The sequence below is a fragment of the Arvicanthis niloticus genome, chromosome 16, assembly GCF_011762505.2.
Source record: "Arvicanthis niloticus isolate mArvNil1 chromosome 16, mArvNil1.pat.X, whole genome shotgun sequence".
Classification (NCBI taxonomy): Eukaryota; Metazoa; Chordata; class Mammalia; order Rodentia; family Muridae; genus Arvicanthis; species Arvicanthis niloticus.
Window position 1 is genome coordinate 24758937 of NC_047673.1, and position 11073 is coordinate 24770009.

The following is an 11073-nucleotide window of genomic DNA, read 5'->3' on the forward strand; positions in this document are numbered from 1 at the left end:
GTTCTCGCTGCCGTTTTGGTCAAGCTACTGTGAGCCAAGGCTCCTGAAGAGAACAACTCTCTTTTCACAACACATTCTGTCATTACGGTGAGCTGATTAAAACTTCAGTGATGTGGTTGAATGTGACAAGTCCACTGCTGGTCTATCTTAGGGCATTTGTAGCTTCTTAATGTTGCCGTCTTGTCCCCAGCCTAACATTTTTGCCACAGAAAGTCCCCTACTTTAAAGGGCTAGGCATACTGTTGACAACATAGGGAGCCTATCACAGAGTATCTTAGTCAGGGTTTCTATTCCTGCACAAATACCACGATCAAGAAGCAATTTGGGGAGAGTTTGAACAGCAAGGAGAGGCTGCACGCCCCGAACTTTCCCAATGGTTTCAGTGACCAGAACCAAGTTTGGAGAGCTGCCCTCGGGAGGAAGGACAGTGGAGAAGTTCCAGCTTCGGTCAGACCAGCTGTGTGTGGACATCATCTCCTGGGGCTGCACGATCACAAATCTGCAGGTCAAAGACAGGCAGGGGAAAGCCTCAGATGTGGGGCTTGGCTTTGCCGAGTTGGAAGGTTACCTCCAGAAGCAGCCCTACTTCGGAGCAGTGGTTGGGAGGGTAGCCAACCGAATTGCCAAAGGAAGGTTCGCAGTTGATGGGAAGGAATACCACCTGCCCACTAACAGAGAGCCCAACAGTCTCCATGGCAGATTCACAGGGTCTGATAAGGTCCTCTGGACCCCTCAGGTGTTGTCCAATGGTGTCCAGTTCTCTCGAGTCAGTCCAGATGGTGAAGAAGGCTACCCTGGAGAGTTGAAAGTATGGGTGACTTATATCCTGGATGGTGGAGAGCTTGTAGTCAACTACAGAGCACAGGCCAGCCAGACCACTCCAGTTAATCTGACCAACCATTCTTATTTCAACCTAGCAGGCCAGGGCTCCCCAAATATATATGACCATGAAGTCACCATTGCAGCGGATGCATATTTGCCTGTGGATGAGATTCTGATTCCAACAGCTACAGGAAACCCACTCAGATCTACCTCTCACGGACCAAATAGATGCCATCCAGATGCCTAAAGTTCTCACTTACTACCTATTCCAAAGGGTGGGATCCCTCTGGGTTTCAAATGTACATCTTAGAAAAATTTTTCTTTCTCCCAAATGTACTTAATCTTATTCTCTACATCTTGTCAAGTCCAGGCACATCCAGAACAGCTCCAGAGAAGTTACCTCCAGATGTTCTATCTCCTGTCACACACACAGCTGCATCTACTGGACCTGTTCCTTCTGACCTGTCCTCAGATGGCTCCGTAGACCCTGGACAGCAGGAAACAGCCAACTCTCCTAAGACCGGACAAACATCCTCCATACCCATTCTCCTAGGTTCCCTCTAGAGACATGTCGCTGCCAATGCCAGCAGGAAGTAGCCAGATATCACAATGACCCTATTCCTGCTTTGCTATCACCTCTATTTTTTCTTTTTTTAATTAAACCAAAATGGGGGGATGTTAGTATTCTGTCTAAACCCACTTCCACAGTTACCTGGCAATAGCCAGGTAGGCCTGGCCCACTATAAAAGGGGCTGCTTGCCCCCTCCTCTTTCTCTTAATCTCTTACTCTCTTGATCTCTTGCCTCTAGCTCCTCTCTGTCTCCTCCCCATCCCCCTTCCCTTCCCCGTCTCTCCACGTGGTCATGGCCAGTCTCCACTTCTCTACTCTTCTACTTCTCTTCTTCCTCTCTCCTCTTCCATCTTCTTCCCCCCCCCACCTTTGCCCTATCTCCTGAATAAACCTCCCCCCTCCCCCCTCCCCCCTCCCCCCTCCCTGGAAAAAAAAAGAAGCAAGTTGGGGAGAAAGGGTTTATTCAGCTTATACTTCCACATTGCTGTTCATCACCAAAGGACTGGAACTCAAGCATGTCAGGAAGCAGGAGCTGATGCAGAGGCCATGGAGGGATGTTACTTACTGGCTTGCTTCCCCTGGCTTGCTCAGCTTGCTTTCTTATAGAACCTAGGACTACCAGCCCAGGGATAGCACCACCCACAATGAGCCCTCCCACCCTTGATCACTAATGAGAAAATGCCTTGGGGCTGGAGAGATGGCTCAGTGGTTAAGAGCACTGACTGCTCTTCCAGAGGTCCTGAGTTCAATTCCCAGCAACCACATGGTAGCTCACAACCATCTGTGATGGGACCCGATGCCCTCTTCTGGTGTGTCTGAAGACAGCTACAGTGTACTCATATACATAGAATAAATAAATCTTGAGAAAAAAGAGAGAGAGAGAGAGAGAGAGAGAGAGAGAGAGAGAGAGAGAAAATGCCTTACAGCTGGATCTCATGGAGGCATTTCCTCAAGGGAGGCTCCTCTCTTTGTGATAACTTCAGCTTGTGTCAAGTTGACACACAAAACCAGCCAGTACACAGAGGTGTCCTTGCTTTGTTTGTTGTTTGTCTCACTATATAGCCCTGCTGGCCTGGAACTCTCAATGTAAAGCAGACTAGCCTCAAATTCACAGAGCCACCAGTCTCTGTCTGCTGAAATGGGTACACACTGTAAGACTCTGACGAGGAGCCTCAGTTTACCAGGGACCCCCTAAGTGAACAACGGGGAGTCGGAGATCATTGCAAAACTAAGAGGAATTTTTACTGTTCAAGCATGTTGGGGTCACCTTGCATCCAAAAGGAGAAGTGACCCCCGTGCAGCTTGTTCAGCGGACATTTATACAGTCTCCAGGGATAGCATAGAGAAACAGCAGCTAGGCACAATATGATTGGCAGAACAATGTGACTTTTAAACTGATTGGTCTTTAGGGAATAAGGTGGCAGAGGCTTCCTGTCTCTGGATGGCCAATGGTCTGGTCTGTTGTCCAAGTGCTCTGCCTCCCACCCCAGGTTGGTCCCCACCCCCTGTGGTCTGAGGAATATTAATTAGCCTTTTCCTTCTGGAGGGGAAGGGTTCCTTGCCTAAGTGTTCTGTGACCTTTCTCTTCCAGAAGGGGAGGGGTCTGGTGGAATTTTCCAAAGTTCCTGAGCTGACTGACCTCTTAAACACCACACACGGTTCCCCACCTACCTAAACTTTCCACCAGTAGCATTTTAAAAGTGACTTTATCTGTGACTTTCTTTGATCTATTACTATAAAAACTTCATCGAACTATTACCACATTGAAACCTGGAATTCGGGGTACTCTGACTCTGTGTCTCCAGGCTATAGTCACTTATATTTGACCTCAGAACAAACTTTTACCTCTATGAAGTGAGAGTTGTGCTTCTACATTGACACGACATAAAAGTGAGTAATAGGACTTTTCTGGGCTCCAGAAATGTAAAGCCTACGTTTCTGTTTATAAATTCTCTGGTTTGGCGTATTTGTTTAGAGCAGTCCCTTTTCCTGACTAACCCCTTGGAAGCATGACTGGGGAGATGCTAGACAGTGGTCCCAGAGAAGAGTAATGGCTCTCCTATTTGATCCCTCCCTCCCAGAGACTTGGGTAACCCTTTCTGGTCTGTGTAACAATGTTCACCTAACCCAGACCGTCAGTCCCTCCCTCTCCCTAGTGTCTGATACTGTAGGAATTTCAGGTCTCAGTTTAAACTTAAAATTAAAAGAATCTCAGGTTTCAGTTTAAACTCAAAAATTAACTGCCCCAGGACAAATCCTGGGAGGAGCATATTCCAAAGACTTACACACACATTCCAGGAGACCAAGACAAGAGGTAATCAGGAAGCTGGGCTCTTAATAATAAACCTGGGTAAACAGAAGCCACTTAGCTAACACTCATGGTCATAAAGATAATGTGCAAATCTGAGTTACCTGGTAACAACTGTTTGATATAGCCTTTGTGGTTATTGTTTAAGAGGTAATTGTATAACTGCCCTCGTGAACTCTGTGAAAATGGTATAAAAACTGCCCTTAGCTTTGGCTTGGGGTTCCTCTTGCCTGCATGCTAGAGAACCCCAGTGCACTGGTCATCAATTTAATAAACCTCTTGTTATTACATCAAATCGGCTGTCTGTGAGTGTTTCTGCATCCCCCAGTTTGGATCTTAGGGTCCAACAATACAAAAAGACACTCCTTTCTTTTATCTACCCTCATCTGGTGAGACAAGGAACAGGGACCTAGATTTCACTCCTTTTTCCTGTATTATCAGTTTTAGGTGGGGGTTGTTATAATCTTATACTCTTTATGAAATTGGGGGCATTCCTCTGGATTTCTTTCTTTTTTTTTTTTTTTTTTTTTTTGTTTTTTTTTTTTTTTGTTTTTCGAGACAGGGTTTCTCTGTATAGCCCTGGCTGTCCTGGAACTCACTCTGTAGACCAGGCTGGCCTCGAACTCAGAAATCCGCCTGCCTCTGCCTCCCAAGTGCTGGGATTAAAGGCATGCACCACCACCACCCAGCTCTTCTGGATTTCTTATGTTATTTAAAATACCTCAGGTAGACTCTGAGTGATCTTTTAAAAAGAAATCTAATTGTTTAATTCTCTATTTTAGAAATGTTTAATATTTCTCACATCTGTTAGGGAAATAAAAGATAGCATTCTCCCTGTATCCGTTCCCTCTTCCTTCTCTGTTCTAAGGACATGGATGGCTTTTATTTATTGTCAGTGGTCTTCTGTGACACTCAAGACAAACCATAGCTTCCCTACCATGTATTCTTCAAGTATCCTATTTATCCTACATTACGGGAAAAAAAAGGTAGAAATGTCTGTTATGGTCATTGTTATAATTGGGCAAATATATTAAAATGTGTGATAAATGAACCTACAAAGTTAGACTAATTATAAATGACCTCCTGGTATTACCAAGATTTCTACTTTTAAGCTCTAATATGTAACTGCTTTCTGACATACTATACAAATGAAATACATCAATATTTCACCTAACTCAGGGTTTTTATTCCATATTTTATTTATTTACATTTCAGATGTTATCCCCTTTCCCCATGCTCCCCCGTGAACCCCCAACCCATCCCTCTTCCTCCTCTTTTTTTTTTTTTTTTTTTTTTTTTTTTTTTTTTTTTTTTTTTTTTTTTGCTTTTATGCAATTTAAATTACAAGCAAGTCTTAAGGTCAGTTCTAGGTTGAAGAACTAGCAATAAAATAGATGCAAATAGTCAAGAACGAGCAAGACAATAAACCCAGATAGTCAAAGAATAAGCAAGGCAATAAACAAAGTCCCATGATCATTCCCACGATCACTGTTTCTAAGGGTTTATCAGTATATCCAAAATGTCTGAGCCTACTTCCCTGTCCTAGCCCAAAGTCATTTTCAAGCCTGAAGCCTACTTCTTTGTTCTAGCCTAGGATTTAGATTCCTGCCTGTAATTACTTCTTTGTTCTAGCCTAAGATTTTGGTTTTGGGTTTTTTTTTTTTGTTGTTGTTTTTTCATCCAATTTTACAGATGGTCTTTCCCAATGCCAACTGACATCCACCTTTACTGTAATTCATTGTGCGCTAGCCACTTGGACAATTAATTTTTCTTTTTATCAAAAAAAAAAAAAATTAAAGCTTCCCCTTTTAGAAGTCAAGTAGCTTTTAAAATGTAAAATAAGTGAAGCGTGGGTGCACATCTATAGTCTTAGCATGGTTGAGGCTGAGGCAGAAAGATTCCAAGAGTCTGGCCAGACTAGGCTACACAGTGAGACGCTGCCTCTAACAACAACAAAAAAAAACCCATAAGAGTTCCTGTACAGTGAAAATTATAAAGACCATTTTATGAAATATGTAGACTTTTTCTTTGCCCTTAGACCTGGGCAGAAAAATGCAAGTTCCAGAAAGTGGAACTGAATGTAAGATTTTCACTACCCCAGGACACATTCCCGGTGAAGGACATTACCCCTGAATCAGAGGACACTTGCTGGATTACATTCCTCAAGCCTCAGGCAGCAGGCCCACCTGTGGGGGGTGGGGGGCACTGAAGCAGAAAGACACATTCCTGACCATAAAAAATACAAGCCATCTAGGTGGGGCTGTGACTGGAGGAAGTGAGAAATATTTTGTAATGATATATTTTGTATAGGGGACAGTGACTTGGTAAGACTACATTTTTGAGAAAAATGATTGTACTGAGTAATTTCCATGGCTATTAACCTTTCAGGGTGGGTTTCTCTGGAATGTTTCGATATTCTTATGTTATGTATCCTTGGCAACCCCTCACCCCCTCCCCACTCCCCTGGTTTGTGGTTTTGCTCTTTAAAAGACCCCTTACCCATCACTCTTGGCCAAACCTTGCTCTTCAGAGAGAGAGCTTGTGGTTTGACCACCGGCCAATTTCCCTAATAAAGCCTCTGTTGATTGCATCCAGGTATGGTTTCTTGTGATCTTTGGGTGGTCGTGATTTCCTGAGACTTGAGGAAGGGTCTCCCGAGTATAGGGGTCTTCATTCCCAACTTCAGCTACCATCCTATTTACTTTTATCATAGTGCACCAAGGTAAAGAATCCTAGCGTTCCTGGCTGCTGGGACCCCGGTAGCCAAACAGCCTGTGGAGCATCATGGGTAAGTTTTATTGTGACTATTGTGATACGTATCTTACCCATGATTCTCGGTCTGTGAGGAAGACACACTGCAGTGGTCAGAAACACAAAGAGAATGTGAAAGACTACTACCAGAAATGGATGGAGGAGCAGGCCCAGAGCCTGATTGACAAAACAAAGGCTGCATTTCAACAAGGAAAGATCCCTCAGACTCCATTCTCTGCTCCTCCCCCTGCAGGGGCCATGATCCCACCTCCCCCCAGTCTCCCAGGTCCTCTTGGCCTGGCATGCCTGCACTGCATATGGAAGGCCCTCCTCCCATGATAGCAATGATGAACCCCCTTCCTCCTGGGATGATGCCTGTAGGACCAGCTCCTGGGATGAGACCACCCACGGGAGGCCCGGGCCTCCAATGACAAGACCTCCTGCCCTCCCTTATGATGGTGCCCAAACAGCCTGGCATGACTCTGCCAGACAGATAAGAGCAGAAGCGCACTTTATCATTTTATATTTCTTGTTCTGTTTCACCAGGAGATCTTGGTGCTGAGCCTGAGTGTTTACTAGATGCACCACAAGGAACTTCCCTTCTAAACAGAGAGAAGAATACTTTTGGAGGGAGAAGTGAATACATTCTTAAGGTTTAAAGATATTCTTTGTATTAATTGTTCCAAGGTGTATGAGTTCGCCAAAAAGAATTAAGAGATTTTCATCATTATTCCAATGAAGAGCATTTGGAGAGGCAGTGGAAGATTTGTATCCCAAGTCCCCACCAGAAAACAGGGTAATTAAAGAGCAAAACCAGAGCAAGATAACAAGCAGACCACAAAATGCACCAGCTGGGGACAAACTCAAAGCAGCTTTGAAACCTACATAGTGTTTGAATTTGTGCAAAAGAGAAGTGAAGGGAAGCAACAGGAGCCTGGAACTTCCCAACAGAAGCCTCTATAGCAATCAGGTGCTCGTTAGAAAGCACAGTGGGTCAACTCCTCAGCAGCAACTAGAATTGGGAAAGGGTCTATTCCACCCTGGCAGCAGGCACAAACAAAGGCCCTTTCCCTGCAGAGCAATCTCAACAAGTATTAAAAATTGTAATTCAAGAAACCTTGTCTAAGACATGTTAGAGAGATGCCTTAGCAGTTAACAACCCTTGCTGGTCCTGCACAGGACCCAAGTTCAGGAAGTAGCATCTGTGCAGTGGTTCACAACCTCCTGTGACTCCAGTTCCAAGGGATGCAATGTTCTCTCTGCCCTTCATGGGCATCAGACATGCACGTGATGCACATGCATACAGCAGGCAGCCACTCATATACATAAAAACGAATATAAATCAATCTCTTTTTTAAAAGAAAAAAACCTGTTCTACCACTATGTTCTACCTCCCTCACCATGACTCCTTACTAACTTCCTGACCTCTATAGATATTCCAAGAGAAACACCTGTATCTGAAGATTCAAAGCTAACATCCAAAAATGAGAGAAAAGTGTGATGTTTGTCTTTCTGGGTCTAAGTTTCCTCACCCAGGATGATTTTTGTTTCTAGTTCCATCAATTTGAAGACTCCCAAACTCAGGAGACCCTTACTCAAGTCTCAGGAAGTCTTGGCCACCCACAAACTCTCACAAGACACCTTACCTGGATGCAATCAGCAGAGGTTTATTGGGGAGAGTTGGCTAGCCAACGGTCAAACTGCTCTTCCACGCAGGAACAGAATTTGACAAAAGGCCAGCAAGCTGAGAGGCCTTTTTTTTATAGCATGGGGTGGGGAAAGGGAGGAATTTTTGCGCAGTTACACATGATTGGTTGTTTTACAAATTTTGAACATCAGTAGGCTGTAACACTGGGAAAGCCTTAAGGGGGGGGAGGTGACCAAGAACAGTGGAAAGTTAGCTAGTTCTTGGAACCACCCAGATGACTTGCATCTTTCTCTGTGGTCAGGAATGTGTCTTCCTGCTTTGGGCCTTTCCCACCCTGAGGCTTGAGGAATGTTGCTCTTCCCTGAATGTATCTCGGGGCAGTGAAGGCCTGAAATCTTACATCCAGTTCCACTTTCTGGAACCTGCACTCTTTTTGCTCAGGTCTAAGGGCAAAGAAAAAGCCTGCATATAATTCACAAAATGGTCTTTATAATTTTTCACTCTACAAATTCACCTAAACATTTTATGCTTTCATCCTTTTAACATCTGAATAATATCCCACTGTGTAAATGGACCATATTTTTTTAGGCATTCATTACTTGATGAACATCCAGGGTGCTTCTGTTTCCTGGCTATCATGAATAGAGCAACCGTGAACATGGATTAGTAAGTGTCTCTGTAACAGTGTAGACCGCCCTTTAGGATTGAGAGTAGTTATACCTGAATCACGGTAGATCTATTTCTAGCTTTCTGAGGAAATTCCACACTGACTTCTACAATGCTTGTAACAGTGTGCACTCCAACCAGCCCCGAATAAACCAAAGAAGAAAAATATCCAACCAAGAATTACCCATTGAAAGAGAATTCAACAAGCCTAGCTATGTATCAACCATACTTCAAGGAGAAGGGCAAACTTCAATGAAGACAAATCTTTGGGCACCTAGACAAAAGAGCAAGTTAAATAAAGAAAATTAAATAAACATTACCTTTGTCACGAAGGGTGTATTCCAGAAGAGAATTAAGTAATTAATACGCTCAAGAAAATGTGAGTGAAGCATTATACATCCATTTTCTACTGGCTTTCAAGTGTAAAGGAGAAAAGACTGTGAGTGAAGCTCAGAGGGGACAGTACTTGCCTGGCATGCACAGAACGTCAAGCTGGATTCCCAGCACTCAGTAAAGGGTGAGTGATGGCGAAGGTCCACTTAGGCACTGAAAGGTAAATGAAAGCAAGAAGATTGGAAGTTCAAGGTCATTTGATCTACACAGAAAGTCTGAAGCTAGTCTGAAATCATGAGACCCTGCCTCAAACAAACAAACAAACAAGTCTTTTAGTATAAAGAAGCAATGGCAAACTATTATTAACACACAGAAATTTGTCTGAGATTGTATTAGCTACTTTTCAATTGCTGGGACAAAACATCATAACTAAGCTAACTTATAAAATAAAGCGTTTCATTGGGCTTACAGTTTCAGAGGACTCGAGTCCAGACAGCAAAGTCATATGAGCTGAGAGCTCACATCTTGCTCCACAAGCAAGAAGGCAGAGAGAATGCTGGGAATGGTATGGGCTTTTGAAATCTCAGAGCCTACCCCCAGTGACACACCTCCTCCATCCAGGCCACACCTCCTAATTCTTCCTAAACAATTTCACCAACTGGTAACCAAGCAGTCAAATAGATGAGCCAAGGGGGGTGTTCTCATTGAAACCACCACTGGGAGCTGGTTTGTTTGTTTGTTTGTTTGTTTGTTTGTTTGTTTTAAATGGTATTTGCAGTAGGTATATGGGCACCTACTGCAGAATCTACCAGATAACAATCTTCAAACCGCCAGAGTGACTAGAAAGCCATAAACAGAATATTTGTTAGTCTTGATGCTCTGTTTGTAGTTTAGATCTTAAATGCCCCGCCCCCAAAGATCATATGTTAAAAGGCGTGGTTGCCAGGTTATATGACTGAGAGGTGGGGAAACCAAACATATAGAGCCTTATGAGACTAAATAGGTTACTAGGAGCAGGTTCTTAACGGGGGATTGTCAGAACACAGACCAAGAATGGAATCTTGTGAGAATTCTGAGAGCGTGTGAGAAAACTCAGAGAAGAGTCTTGTCACCTCAGTGTCTTCAAAACACAGAATCTTTCTTGGCGTGCGTCTCTGTGCTCCTCTCAGGTGTAGCGGATAGGAGTTTACTTCAGCTGTCACTCATCCACCTCTACAGAAAAGCATCTTTTTGCCATGTGTGGCTTTCCCTTATGATTGAACACTTCGGCAACTCTTCTTAACCCTCAGAGTATAAAGTGGCTGATGTTATGAATAAAGTTGTCTATTGCATGCAACAGACATATTAGTCTGCCTCATTATTTGGCCACATTCTCCTAGGTTCACAGCACCAACTAAATAGTAAATGGAGATGTTTGGATCTTGGTCTCTTCTTCTGCCTTTGTATCCTGGCCACCATGAAGGGAACAGCTTTTCTCCACCACATGCCTCAACCCTTGATGTTCTGTTCCCCACACAAACAAAACTAAAAGCCCATCCAATCACTAACACCTTGGGGGGGGGGGGAGCATAAGCCATGACAAACCTTTCATCTTTTTAAATTGACTTTCTCAGGGACTTTGTCACAGCAACAGAAAGCTGACTAACATGCTATGCTTTGCTCTGGCAAGATCTTTTCCTTTGTTTTGTTCTTTGTTTGCTTGTTCTGTTTGTATGTTTGTTTCTTTTTTATTTTTGTCTGTCTCAAGGATCCAGGAATGGTTTCAAAACACAGAATCTTTCCTGGAATGTGTTTCTGTGCTCTTCCCAGGTGTAGCAGATAGGAGTTTACTTCAGCTGTCACTCACCAGCCTCTACAGAAAAGCATCTTTTTGCCTTACTGTTGACCTTAAACACCTGTTCCTCCTGCCTGTACCTCCCAAGGGCTAGAATTATAAGCATAAATCAAATCCCAGCTTTGAGTGTGTTTTTTTCA

At 43.6% G+C, this 11073-nt stretch overlaps 2 pseudogenes; both read left to right on the plus strand.

Moving 5' to 3' along the window:
- The first annotated feature begins 373 nt into the window (after positions 1-373).
- LOC117721729 (galactose mutarotase pseudogene) lies at positions 374-1069 on the plus strand (annotated as a pseudogene).
- Positions 1070-6485: 5416 nt separating this feature from the next.
- Positions 6486-6949, plus strand: LOC117721221 (U1 small nuclear ribonucleoprotein C pseudogene; annotated as a pseudogene).
- The last annotated feature ends 4124 nt before the right edge of the window (positions 6950-11073 follow it).